General features: G+C 31.3%; 2 pseudogenes across 1 annotated transcript; one reads left to right on the forward strand and one right to left on the reverse strand.

Moving 5' to 3' along the window:
• Positions 1 to 1,359: 1,359 nt before the first annotated feature.
• LOC114934144 (PAN2-PAN3 deadenylation complex catalytic subunit PAN2-like) lies at positions 1,360 to 4,594 on the forward strand (annotated as a pseudogene). Its single transcript, XR_014925586.1, has 7 exons — positions 1,360 to 1,386; positions 1,595 to 1,844; positions 2,054 to 2,311; positions 3,063 to 3,228; positions 3,531 to 3,712; positions 3,819 to 3,989; positions 4,072 to 4,594. The product of XR_014925586.1 is annotated as a PAN2-PAN3 deadenylation complex catalytic subunit PAN2-like (transcript).
• Positions 4,595 to 7,107: 2,513 nt separating this feature from the next.
• On the reverse strand, positions 7,108 to 13,986 carry LOC114942477 (uncharacterized; annotated as a pseudogene).
• Positions 13,987 to 14,835: the final 849 nt, after the last annotated feature.

Below are 14,835 nucleotides of genomic sequence, written 5' to 3' on the forward strand. Positions count from 1 at the left end.
ATTAATTTTGTATACTACTCCTGTTTTTTCTTTTAAAGGTAAAGGATCTTTGACACGTTTAATTAGTGTATTCAATTTTTTCGGTATACAATAAACGCTTTGCATGCTCATAGATTGTAATAATCTCGAAACGTCTTCACTTAGTTCTTTGACGTACGGTAATTTTATAATGCGGTCAAATTTTTCACTAACTAAATTATCGTTGTCAACATTACGATCGTCGTTATTTCGTGTCTCAAGTAATCTTAGCCTATTTTTTACAAACTTATTAACCACATTCGACGGAAAACCATTGTTCATCAGTATCGATTTTACTTTAGCGATGTTTACTTGATGAAAACTGTCGTCCGATAATAAAATTGCATGATCGACCAGACTAAAAATGGTATTCTTTTTGTATTTAAAGAGATGGTTTGAATAATAATTAATATAAATTTAACGTATAAGACGGGCAACAAGAGCCAAATCGCGGATGACAATGCGTTATCCTAACGAAACTAAATAATTTTTCGTTAGAATTAAATACCGGTGCACAAGGCACCAAATTTTTACTTGGACACGGCCAAGATTTTAAATATGAAATAAAATTTGGTGCCTTGTGCACCGGTATTTAATTCTAACGAAAAATTATTTAGTTTCGTTAGGATAACGCATTGTCATCCGCGATTTGGCTCTTGTTGCCCGTCTTATACGTTAAATTTATATTTATATTACAGAGCCTTGTTAAAACTCTTATAATAATTAATATATCTACCCGAACAAGTGGGTTTCATAAACCAATTAGTTAATAGAATACCATTTCTTCTGATCACAGTAGTGTTCAAAAAATTAATCGAGTCGTCACTTTCAATTTCATGAGTAAATTTTAATCTAGGATAGTAATCATTAAAAACCGACAAGATTTCATCAACACCCTCGCATGGGATAATTGTGAAAATATCATCCACGTATCTGTAAAACAACGAGGTTTTGAAACTCAATCTTTCTAGGCAATCAGTCTCTAGATCATCCATTACGATATCCGCTAATATGAGTGAGAGCGGAGGACTGCCAAAAATCTGTTCGTAATACTGTCCATTAAAAACAAAACTAGTAGAGTCTAATATGAACTCAATCACATATAAAAATTGGGAAAGATTGAATTTCGTATTGGTTGAAATGTCCATCCAACGCTTTTTCCAACGTCTAATGACATTAGTACTTCGTCATCAGTAATTACCTTGTTCTTAATATTCTCGACAAAGGACCAACCATCCTTAACAAACGATCTCGGTTTCTTAATCGAATTAGCAAGTATATTATGGATGTAGTTCGAAAGATTATATAACGGGCTACATAATAAAGACACTATAATTCGCAATGGACAATCGATTTTGTGGATTTTCGGTAACCCGTAGCTTTACGGTCCGTGTTACGGGTTACGTTTTTTGATTTTGACCAATATAATCGAACCTGCTTTTGCGATCTGGAGGTCGCCTAATAGTTATTTCAATGCTATGCTTCAAGTAAAGGCAATTTGACAAAATGATAGAGATCCACATAAATCAAGGAATAAATAGACCAAGTGTCAGGCGCATATATTCATACTTTACAGTTACTCTACTACTGTGAGCCTATAAGAATATGTAGTATTGCTCTCACATTCGTACCAAGGAGAATTCTGTCTTTTCTGCGAATTGGGGTTCTTATTTCACATGATGGATATATCACGAGGATTACCCTGTCAAACTGTGAATTTTCTGAGGGGTTTCAGAACAGTACCAGAAACGGCAGCTATAGAACTAATATTGAGTGACATGCATCCAGAAACTAAGAAAAAGATCAATCTGATTAGACTTATACAAGTATGATGATTAAAATATTTGATGTATAAAAAAGCACGTAAATTACATAATTATATTTTAATAACTTTCATCAAAATAAATATTTCAGATATATTATATAAATATATGTATAAATTTTTATATTATATTTTTTTATATTTTAATGTGAAAAAATAGATTATAAATTAAACTTTTACAAAAATTATTAATAATATGCATATTTGTGTTAGAACTGGAATAGATATTCATTCTACATCAAATGTACTACGAGATACTGGCAACTAGAAAGCGGCAACAGGAAGAAGAGGAGGCGGCACGACTTAAATCGAGCTCTAAATATCCCCCATTTGTTTATAACGAACAGGATTTCCTTAGTATTTTTGAGGATCTCGGTTCTTGATGTGGAAGCCACGCTGACAAAAGGAAGAAAAGAGGAAACAGGAGGAGGATGGTAAATATATTGTGGATCACATCGAAAGATAAACACAATTTATGTGTAACCTTTTCACTGGGCAGTTTTTGTGTTTATTTTTCAATTTTTATGTGATTTTTTATTTATTTATTCGATCCAAGGCTGCAGTAATATATCCGAAGAATAATAAGAAGCATGAAGATTGTGCAATTAGTATTGTAAGCACAATCTATGACGATTACAAAAATATTATTTTTATTTTAATAAGATATTTTACTATTTTATTACCTCGTATTCTTAGGATATTACTGAAGCTTTCTATATATGAGCATATTATTTTAGATATATAATAGCCAGTCCCTTGTACCTTACATTCCAAATGTTGCATGATCTTGTTTTTACACAAGAATCTTGGGATTTTAAAATATATGATTATCATTAATGTGTTAAAAGTATCAATATGATATTAAATCGTGTTAAAATATTTAATATTTGAGAAAATAATTAGATTTTTTAAATATTTCATCTAATGATATCTATTTTGTATTATTTCATTTTTAGAAAAATTGAACTCTACGAACTTTTTAAGCAAAACACGAGACAATTTTAAATATATGAAAATATATTATTATAAAATTAATAAAATTATTACAAAACATCAAATATTATATACATATATGTATATCAATAACTAAATATTATTATGAAAATATTCGATGCTTATCGTATTTGCTGAACAAAATTTTACATAATTGTGATTAATATGTTTTAATAATGTTTGCTTATTTTATTATTAAATATGCATTTATTACGGGTAGATAAGACACCAAAAAGTCCTGCTAAAAAGAATGAAGTGCGAGATGATGAAACAGAAATCAGTCATATCTAATTGGATCTGAACAAATGCACATAAATCGCTATCTCAAATGGGCAAGAAGCTACAAAACATTCCATCACTTTGTCATTTAGTTTATCCGGATATAGTCAATCCTTGTAAGCTACTTTAAAGTAATACATATCTAAGGTTGAATGAAAGCGAGTTTAGCGTGAAAAAGATTGGAAATTTTGATTGCTTAGTTATGGATTCAAATATTTGAAGACAAGAAAATAAAAAAAGATTGTTCGAATGACAATACAATTTTTATATTTTATAAATGATACAATTCAATAAATAGTAATATAATGCTTGAAATGCACTTATAGAAATACAATTTCGAAGTTTCGAATTTTGTACACGCGCAACACTAACTTTTCGTATAGTCATAGCTTAATTCTTAATCGGACCTGAATACAAGATTTACCTTTTGTAACTGAAGAGATACTGTTCACAAGTGTTCTTGTCCGCAGTTTAAGAGCTGAGAAAATTACACCCGCATGGTGTGACAGTTGTCAAAAATATACACCTACTCTCCGGTCTTGATAAGTGACTAAACTACTTCAAATATTGGCCTTAAATTGCGGTTTAGATACTCCAGAGGTACTTACACCACAAGATTATATTATAGCGCATACAGAATCAAATAAACATATGAAGTCGCATGACGTCTCTTTGATCCAAATAAATTAAGACTGAATTGTTACAGGATAAGGTATTTTGACAAACTCAGATGGACTTTATAATGCAAAATGTGTTGGCAGGGAAGGAGAATAGTCCCAGCTCCAGTTCTGCACTCACTTCTGTTACTGCGAAATCGATTCTGTCGATAATTGTACACGAGTTGGATGTCGATTCAGGCATGTTGGTCGCGAATTAGGTATTCGAATGTTGAATCCTACCTATCACATAGATTTGAGGATATATTGCTCCGTATAAACTTTGTATTATTAATCATACAGAAACAGAGAAATTAGCGTCACCTTCTACTCCGTCTACCTCGGCATCTACCTCAGCGTCTGTTACACCTCGCTCCCTCATTTATATTACTCGCATTCCTGGATACCTTACAACATAGAGATCTCTCTTGAGAAAAAGGATGAGATGTCTGTTAAAAAAGTTAGTGAATTAAGAAATGAATTGAATGACACATCCGTACAAACGAGCATGATGGAGAACGCGGTTAAGATGACAAAATACGAATAATTTCCGACAACAATGTAGAAGACAATAATGACAAAAATTGTAACAACGTCGAAAATTGTAATATATTATAGTATTGAACGCGAAGGTAGGCGAGGCGAAAAGTACACATTCAAAAGTACAAATTCAAAGATCTCTAATAATATTCGTCTGTTATATCGACGACAAAAGTAACGAAGACCGGAAAAACATTGTAGCGTTGTTGCGAGTTGGACCAAATTATCATGTACAATTGTCGGGCAATTCCGTGTGGCAGTGTACATTTTCAATGACTTCTGGTGAGTCGTTTAGGGAACAAAGACGCATCTGTACTTTAACATCAATTTATTACAATATCAAATGTGTTATAGTATATCACCGGTCACGTCACATTTTATATGATTTTCTTTTTTTTACTAGTATTAATCAAAGATATTCCCTCAAAGTTGAAAATTTTGTGTTTTCTTGTTAAAATTAACGGTCCCCGTTAAAATTTTTGTGTTTTGATACATTCATGTGTTAACTTAACATATATTGCTGTATTAATTGAACTTAAATGTTAAAACAACTGGAAAAAAGTGTAAAAATGTGCATTTATTTTTAATTATGCACAAAAAATATGTTCTGTATTATTAGTGACAAGATTTATCTGTTAAAATTTATAGAAAAAATGCTGAATTATTATTTTATAATATAAATGAGGATGATAAAAGTGTAAAATTAACATTTTTTAGTTAATTATTGCATTAAAACTATGTTAATTTTACAAAAAATGTATTTTAAATTATTTGAAAGGAGAATGTTAAAAAAGGTTGATTTCCCGACTATCGATGGAACCTAAAATTCGAGTTCCATGAGTATCTATGAACCATATAAGATGTAAAAATGATGGCCTTTTTTCTTAGAGATCTGATTGAAAATTCATCCATGTCGTCGATTTTGGTTGTCTTTAGATCGATCGAATAACACTATTTTCAATAATTTTGATAGATTTTTAATTCTTTCCCCAGGTCTCTAGGAAAAAAGACCATCATTTTTACATCTTATATGATTCATAGATACCCATAAAACTCAAATTTTAGGTTCCATCGATAGTCGGGAAATTGACTTTTTTTAACATCCTCCTTTGCATTTACTGTGTTAAAATATTACCATATAGTATTTGTGTCATCATTTAACATATCTATATTATGTTAAATTCACACAAAAATTTCTGTGGACCGTTTGGGATATGTGATATTTGTTAAATTAACATGAATTTTTCAAAGTTAAGAATCTATATGCTCGCGAAATAAATAATAAGGTAAATATATACAATATAATATATATGTATATTGGCCAAGCGAGCCAACGCGATGTTTTTGCGGAAAATAAAGGAACTGGGAATTCGTATCTACAATTGAGATCTCAAAAATTCCCCTTATTCCTTATTTTAATCATCTATATTCTCTCGATTATAAAAGGACCAAGGCACTTCGATCGCACAGCGAGCTTTCTTGTCTGCGATTAAATCCGAAATAGCCAGAAAGTAAAAAACTTCAGTGATTCTCGCCTTGTTGGAAATGACCATTTCGATTTTTTGAAGAGAAAGTTCCAATTTTTTGACATAAAATGCTTTCAAAAAAATATGTTGCAAATTACAAATATTCCTTTTAAAGCAACTATGTTTTCTTTACATTGATTAATTATTGGTTTCATTATTTTTTGCATAAAAATATTAAGATATGATTACCGAAAATTAAATATTTTGCAAAATATTTTACATTTTATGTCAAAAAATTGTTAATTTCAAACCTTTATAACTCAAAAAGTACTTAATGGAAAAATGTTTTATTATAGTGTTTTGGAAAGATCTCGACATCAGCTACACGAATATAATATAAAAAATTGGTGATTTTATTTAAGAAAATCAAGTTAACATTCAAATAATCTTCAAATGATTTGACATCAAGGTCAAAGTCAAAGTCACCGTCAGGTGTCCTTTTCTGAACCCTGCAACTTTTGTATAAAACATATTTTTCTATATTGCTTACTTTATAAAATATTTGCGTGGATTGATTAAAATGATCCACCCTGTATATATATATATATACATATATATATATATATATATATATATATATATAAGTATACATGATAATACAAATAAGATGAATAAATTATAAAATTAAAAAATTATTAAGATAAAATTATGATGTAATATCTCATAATATACTCATCGCTTTCGATCATTTTAGCTTAATAATTTTCTTAATTTTATAATTTTAATATTTATCTTAATAATTCTTAATAATTCTATTTATCTTATTCATATTAATTATTTTAATGAAAATTAATATTCACGATTCCTTCCTTTGTACAGCATTTTATTTAGTGTCAGAATTACTTAATTATTAATTAAAGTATTAAATCAGCCACAGATCCCTTTCTAAAAAAGGCATGCAAAGTCGATTATCGCAAATAATGTTGCTGTTTTTCCGCGATGCTAATTATGGTTATCTTGATTAACATTACATGCTATATTAATAGCATCAAACAACTGCCATCGTGAAGATTAATAGTTCGACAGTTATAAAATAAAAAATAAAAATAATAGGTATCAATAATACGCGCGTCGCGCGCGCTTGTGTTAGATGGCACATAACAAAAATTCAGAAAATAAAATTATTTACATAATTAAAATTCGGCAAATTAAAATTATGTACGTAATAGGAATTCGAGAATAAAAATTAATGCTATAAATCTAACACACAACACGAATCGTAACAGCCAATCAGCATCGCGGAAAAGCGACGACAATGTCAATAACATGCCTTTTATAGAATAGGAACATTTGTCGAACAAAAAATTATCGCGAAGAAATTTACAGAGAAATAGTTGCTTTCAACAAAATCGAGAGTCAACTGCACAATCTCTTGCACCATTAGAATTTCTTCGATACGCCTGATTGCGTACACGAACAATAACGTACATGCATTACTTGCGATTTTTCTCGCGGAAAAATTGCGTCGAAGTAAGAAAAATTTGTCTCGACTTACCTGTGTGTACTCAGAGGTGTGATTGGTCTCGCAATAGGTTTCGGCTTGGGAGACACGTTTTCGGATCTTCTTGTTTCTGGCCTTTGACCCTTGCGAGGCGCAAAACCCTCGGGACTCGAAAGGTCCAAGGGGCTCGTCACTTTCGCGTCTCTTTTGTTCGCGTCTGTAACATTTCGAACCAAACAAAATGCTGTTAACTATAATATTTCTTTGTAGCTGGTTATTAACATGTCAGATGTAGACAATTTTATTTTAATCAATTTTAGAATAAATTTTTCTTTAACTTTTTTAAGAAGAACGTCGACATATCAACTAATTTTAAATATATCAAGTAATTAAAAACGTGTAGCAAAAAATAAGTATATAATAAAAATAAAGGGTTAAATAAAAACTTAGCGAGGTCGTTGGTACGTAAATAAAATAAAAAGAATTCAATCAATCGTTCTTTATTTGTACGTTTCGATCCTCGGATTTAGGACCATCTTCAGCAACTATAAATTATTATAAATAATAGCGAATAAATAACAACAGAAGTAAAGAAAAAATAAAAAACGCACACAGTTAATACATACTTGGTAATAAAATTACTTAATTATGGAGACACAAAGCGAAAAATAAGTAATTAAAAAAAATGAGAATAATTATTTGCCAAATAAATAACAAATAAATAGAATTCTTCTTGTCCGAGACTAAAGGTTTATTTACTTACCTTAGAGATATGTCTCCAATTCAGCAGCGCTTTGAGCTGCATTGACAGTGCGCATCATGTGAAGAAGAGCCTGAGTAGAAGACATATCGATCATAGGTAGGAATACACGATTACTGAAGAAACTATCCTGTTTCTGCTCTTTCGGATCTTTATTGGAAAAAGGCGAGGTCGTCGCGACAGTCGGTGGGTGCAATGCTCCTAAAGGCACCATCAGACCAACAAACGGCGTCGCCGCTGTCTTGAAACCTCGGATCTAAATCCAGAGGATATCCGTTCCTTGACGTGCTGAAGTAAAACAATCGGTCGATTTTGATTGTTAGCTTTCTATTTCCTGCATAAAAAAGAAAGGATTTAAAAAATGCTTATACACAATATTATTATAACTATTATATACTTGCAGATTTTAAACTTTTCTAGTTTCAGAAAAATTTTAAATTTTTTACCTTTTTTGAACTTTTTAACCTTTTTTCTTTTATCAAAATTTAAAAGATACTAAAATACTAAAATAATATTAAAATTTTTAATATTTATTTTAAAACGTCTTAATGTCGAGACGAAGAGATGCGAGATACGTTTCTTTCTAATCTCCAAATTCATTAGAATAACGTACCGATAAAATATGATATGACGTGCAAACAGACATGCAGTGAATTAAAGTATCAAACTTTCTCTTTCAAATGTTAAGGAGAGTGAGTATCGTTCTGCTAGAATTTGTTTGGTGTTTAACTGATCAATTAAGTATTCATTTAATCTGCTTAAACAAGTGCTAGAAGATACAAAGCTGAAAGTCAACGTAGGACAACCGATTTTATGCTAGAGTACATCGGGTCTCTCGAGTACTTTTTACAAATCTTAATCACTCGAATCGTCTATTTACAGCCTTCGAATTTTAATTTTTACGACAACGTCTCGCAAATGAAAGTCAATATACTTGCATGTCACGTTTCAAACGTGCAAAATTATTTTTCTTTAATCACACACAAGACATTAAGATTGATTTTGCAAAAAATCAATAAGATGATATTGAACAAGTAATATGTCAATCTTCAATTGTACGATTCATTAATAATAAAATCGGAATAACATTAATATTGTAATGTATTTTTTTGATCATTATTATATTATATCCTGTTTAATCCTGTGTGATCAATATGAGAAATATAATTTTATTGCAAAAAATAAAATATGCAATCAATAAAGTGAGATAGACATACTCGTTGGGGTTGGCATTGTTGTATTTGGTGGCGAGACTTCTCATGAAATCGTTATAATTTTGCCCCATTATTTATTCCATGTGCTTGAGATAATGGGGTGACGGTGAATCTTCGGGTCCTCCCAAGAGTGTAGCATTTGGCGGCGTCCCCGGACTCGACGAAGAAGACGTCACGCTTCTCGACGACGTCGAGTTATTATCAGGCGTAAATCGTTCCATTTTAACCAGCAACGCGATTGCTCTTTTTTAAACGGAGCTCTCACCGTGCCCAAACGGATGCGATAATGAGAAGAATACGGAGCTATTAACCGGTAGTAAAAAAAACATGTACATATATGTATAATCATAGAAGTACTAATTAACAAACGAGAGAGAGACAGATGTGTAACGGAAGTATAAACATTTAATATTACTAATTATAACATATCTAGAGGTAGTACTTTGCTCATATAAATTAATCTATTCGTCGAAATAGTAAAGTGTTTTTATCGCGAGACCGACATGGACGAGATGGCAATGTGCCAGAGGTTGCCTGCTAAAGTAACACCGTGCACAGCCTTTTTTCGTTCACGTGTCGCTGAGATCAAACAGGTCAGTGGACAGATCGAGGAATCCACTTATCGCCGGAAAATGTATTGCCGTGTACTCGCGTCACGCCGTGTTCTGAAAGAAAATTATTCTCAATATATCCGCGTACGTAATAAAGTCTCGTTCACGACCGACTGTGTGAATCGCTGCGGAAAAGGGCAACAGATTTATGTGATATGATAGTCTGACGATATTTGCGACAAACAAAAAAACGTGATATCTTATAGCGAGATCAACCGATTTGTTTCATAACTCATGGCCAGATCGATGAAATATCAACCGAACTCGATGTAATATAATTTAGATAATGACGTGATACACCCGTGGGACATCAATCTAATCGGTATTAATCGGCTGTCTTTTTCTTGGAAATCTATTATTGCCCAGTCAATGATTTAGTTCGGATCGTTACAAAAGCCGGTATTGCATTACGGATCATTATTAAATCTAATCGTTGCACCATGATTTGTCTCGAATAAAGTTTCACAGTTTGATTGACAATGAGAAAGAGAAGAATCCATCGTGCATATAAATTCAGCAGATTAGAATATTTCTCTCGAATTGTCTTTCTCTGTGTTATAAGAAAAATATTAATATTATAAAAACAGAAACGAGAGATTCAAAAAATATTTATCGCTGCCAAAACTGAATTTATTTAAATTATTCGAATATATAAATAATTTAATTTTGATAATCGTTCCGATAACAATAAATATTATTTTACATCGACCTCATTTTAAATGTGCTTGAAATTTCTAAATAAATAATACATTTACACACATATTTTTAAGTATTATTTAGGAATGTTTGTATTTTATAACTTTGCTAATAATGATTGGATGTCTGTGTTCTTAAATTGTCGAAACATTCGTTAAGCATACATATTCAACTATTGCGTAACTAATAAATATATATATATATATATATATATATATATATATATAAATTATAAAAAGAATTCTTTAATTTTCAATGTTTCCAGTAGTTATATATAAACAATGTAAATAAAAAAAATAATATACAATAAATAAAATGCATACGATTCTTCATAAAATTATGAAAGTCAAAAATGTAGAATAAAATATAAAATACATTTTTTGATATATACAAGGTTTCATCTTCAAGAAAATCCATACACGAAGATTTGTCAAACAAATATACATAAAAAAAAAAATATATATATATATGTATATTTTATCTATATTTGTTATATTTTATGTAAATATATGTATATATATACATTTATTGGCTGTAGAGCCACCACGATGTCTTGAGTCAATTGCAAAAAATTAATTTTTCGATCTCGTACGTATATCTCTACGTTTCGAATAGAGGTTTGCTCGGCGATACCTTCGGGTTTCGATAGAAAAAATACGCGAAAGCGAGAGGTAACAATCGGTGGCGCAAAGTAGCGAACAAAGTAATTTTTTAAAATAAAATAATAGTTTTCACTCGATTGCAGCATAACAGATAAACAGAATAATTATTGAGTAAAATTAATTAAAAATTTCTTTTTTATATAATTATAGAGTTAAATGAATATATTACGAAAATAATATCTTCGATCTCAAAGCATTGGATTCAAAATATTATATGCATAATATTTTCCAAGTATATTTAATTTTTTGTCAAAAAAATACATTTCAAGCAAGAAAGAGTTTAATCCTTTCGTTTGTATTTATTGATTTGCACGATTCACTCGAACGGATTGTCGATACGAAAAGTTAATAAGTCAGAATAATGTTTGCCACACGCGGGGGATTAATAGCTCGAGTTTCTACTATTCTTCAAAGACCTTTCTATTCATTCGAATCCGAGCTAGGAGAAATTCTCGCGTATCACGAACGGGCTATTCTTTCTACCGATGATCATCAATTTTTAAGCACAGCCACCAAAGACTGCTCTTTAATTTTTTTTCCTTTCTTTCCTGTTTGATCAAATCGTTTACAGAAGCGTCGAACGGGTCGACGGATGTCAACGGCGGAATGACACTGTGGTTTTCGACACAGTTGACATAGTTGTTGCATGGTTGGTTTTGAACGGAACTCTTCGTGTACACGTGTACGAGCTACTGCTCGGGCAGCAGGAGCGATGTACCCTCTCGTCGAGGATATCTTCCCGGACTAGCACACGTGTCCTGAAGTGCTCAAACACTCCACTTTACGGAAGAAGCAATGAGTCTCCCGAAAAAGAAGGGTGTTAAAAAAGTCAATTTTTGTTCTCAAGTGCAAAGTGAATAGACGTTAAAAAATTATTGTTTGGATCCTCAGGTAAGAGAAAATGACAATTATTTGACCGAGGAATGGCGGCAACATTGCTGGAATTGCTTAAATGTAGAAAAAAATAATACATATAAACGGTTATTAATTGGAAAACAATAATTCTAGTCAGAATTGTGAGTATATTTTGCATGTAAAGATCATGAAACTTTAGCATTATCCAGAATGCACTACGTGAAGGTGTAGTCTGTCTAGCATCTCTTGGCAGAGATCAAGAGCCCACAATTCGTCACTCCTGCGTTATTTAAAGTCTCAAAATCCACTCTGCCATATGTGCTGTGTGTATGTATATGTATGTAAGGTTACGAATATTTGTATTCGCATTTGCATTCGCGAATATGCTCTGATTTCAAAGTATTCGTATTCGTATTCGAAGAAAATATGCGAATGTATTGCGAATATTACTTATGTAAAAGTTGGCCTTTTTAGACTACTTTAGAGGAAATAAATAACGATAATAATACGCTTTAAACCTTCCTTGGTTACCAAGAAACTTATGTTCCAAAGCTGATATAAAATTATACTGTGGTTATTGAGAATAAGCGTTACAACCGATCCGAGCTCGGTGAAACGCATACTCCCTTTCTTTTCGCCAATCTTCGGTTGGCAGCAGTCGGGAGAAAAATATATAAAATGTAAAAAAACTAGACAATTTAATAATTTAAATTTGAATGCCTAGAATGCAATCGAGCCTTGAGTAAGATACTACTTCGGGGATTTACTGATATTGAATACATCCCATAATTAATATGTACAGATTCTTTTGTGATTTAAAATTCAAAATCATTTACACGCGCACGTACATATACACACATATACACACACAACACATATGGCAAAGAGGGTTTTGAGTCTCTAAATACTTCAGGAATGACGAACTGTGGGCTCCTGATCTCTGCCAAGGGATGCTAGGCGGATTATACCTTCACGTGGTGCATTCTGGATAATGCTAAAGTAGTCCGTGATTTTTATCATGCAAAATGTACTCACAATTCTGACTAGAATCATGGTTTTTTAATTATTAACCGTTTATATATGTAGATACTTTTATTACTTTTTACTATACATTTAAGCCATTCTAGCAATGTTCCCACCTTTCCTCGGACAAATAATTATCTTTTTCTCTTACCTGAGAATCCAAACAATGATTTTTCAACGTCTATTCAGTTTGCACTTACGGGCAAAAATCGACATTTTTTTAACATCCTCCTTTGTACACCAAATCTCGCGTCCTTCTCTCGACACGTCTTCAGTCACTTTACATTAATATATTAAAATTGTGTTTGCCTATGTGTGCGTAGAAGTTTTGTATACCGTGTCAAAATTTAACTCCAAACATCTATCGTGAATCTTTTTGGAAGCGAATAATCAGAAGTTAAAAAAGAGCAAGTATTATTCGAAAATATATCGCGAATTTGAGAATATTAAATACATTAATAATAATAATAAAATCAATAATAATAATAATAATAATGCTAAAATAACGATAAAAACGCGCAAAGCGTCCGCGAACAGAAGACCACTTACTTGTGTAGTATCGAGACCATTTTGATTCTGCCGCCTTCTAACCCTTTGCAGATCTGAAGATCGCCGCACCGGACAGGTGGGCGCCCTGAAGGCTTCCGCCTCTGGCGTCGACTGCTGTGTTCACTGCCAGGGTGGCTCTGTCGTTGTTTTCCGTATGTGTACCTAAATCCGCCGCTTCTCCACGATCGCCATCGCGTGCTGGTCCTGTGCCCGCGGACACGTTTCCACCTGACACCTTACAGAAAAAATATACATTAACTCTCGACCCATAGAAAAAATTAAATAAAATTTTATTTTGCACGTATGACAAATATTTTAACAACTTTCAAGGATAGAAGCATTGTTTAAAGATCGTCTGAGAGTGTTTTCTTGTCCAAGTTAAATTTGACAATATTTGCATAGATATTTGTGTACTTACACTCGCGAAAATAGTTAAAGTTTGAATTTACTGAGACACCTTATATCATTGTCGTATGATTTATAAGAGATATAAATATATTGTAGATAAAATATAATAAAATTATCAGAGTATCAAAGCAACAGTTTATGTACACTGAAAAAGGTTTGTTAAATTAACAAATTTTTAGTTCAATACGTTCAAATGAATCATTTATTTGAAATAAATAAATATTTATTTGTTTTGAAAAGGATTTTCTTATATATCAAATAAATATTTTTATATCACATCAATATTTATTTGTTTCAAATAAATGATTTATTTAAATGTATTGAAATAAATATTTGTAATATAATTTAAAATTATAATTATAATTATAATTTAACAAACTTTTTTTCGCTAGCCTATATAAGAATGAATAAATGAATTTACGATCTAATTTAAATTATATCTCTATAGAGAATTTGTTCAAAAATAAAAAAATTATCTTTTTCTTGCGAAAAGTTTGTGAAATATTGTCACCGTGTATAAATTAAATCGAAGAAATTAAATGGTAAATTCGCTTATTATTTTAATCCTATCTGCAATCGTACATATAATTATTCTTTCTTTGTAAGTTATTATATATCATCGGCATATGTGTTAATAAAATTTGGTCAGACGCTTTGACGTGTTTCATGACATCGCGATATGCTGCCTTGTATTTGTATGACATATAATACTTTTTTATTTTGTAATTGTAAGTAACTCTGAGATAATTGCGATTAATTTATTGGTCTGTTATAAAGCCTCG

Source organism: Nylanderia fulva, unplaced genomic scaffold, assembly GCF_048542155.1.
Source record: "Nylanderia fulva isolate GAGA-0341 unplaced genomic scaffold, ASM4854215v1 Scaffold44, whole genome shotgun sequence".
Taxonomy (NCBI): Eukaryota; Metazoa; Arthropoda; class Insecta; order Hymenoptera; family Formicidae; genus Nylanderia; species Nylanderia fulva.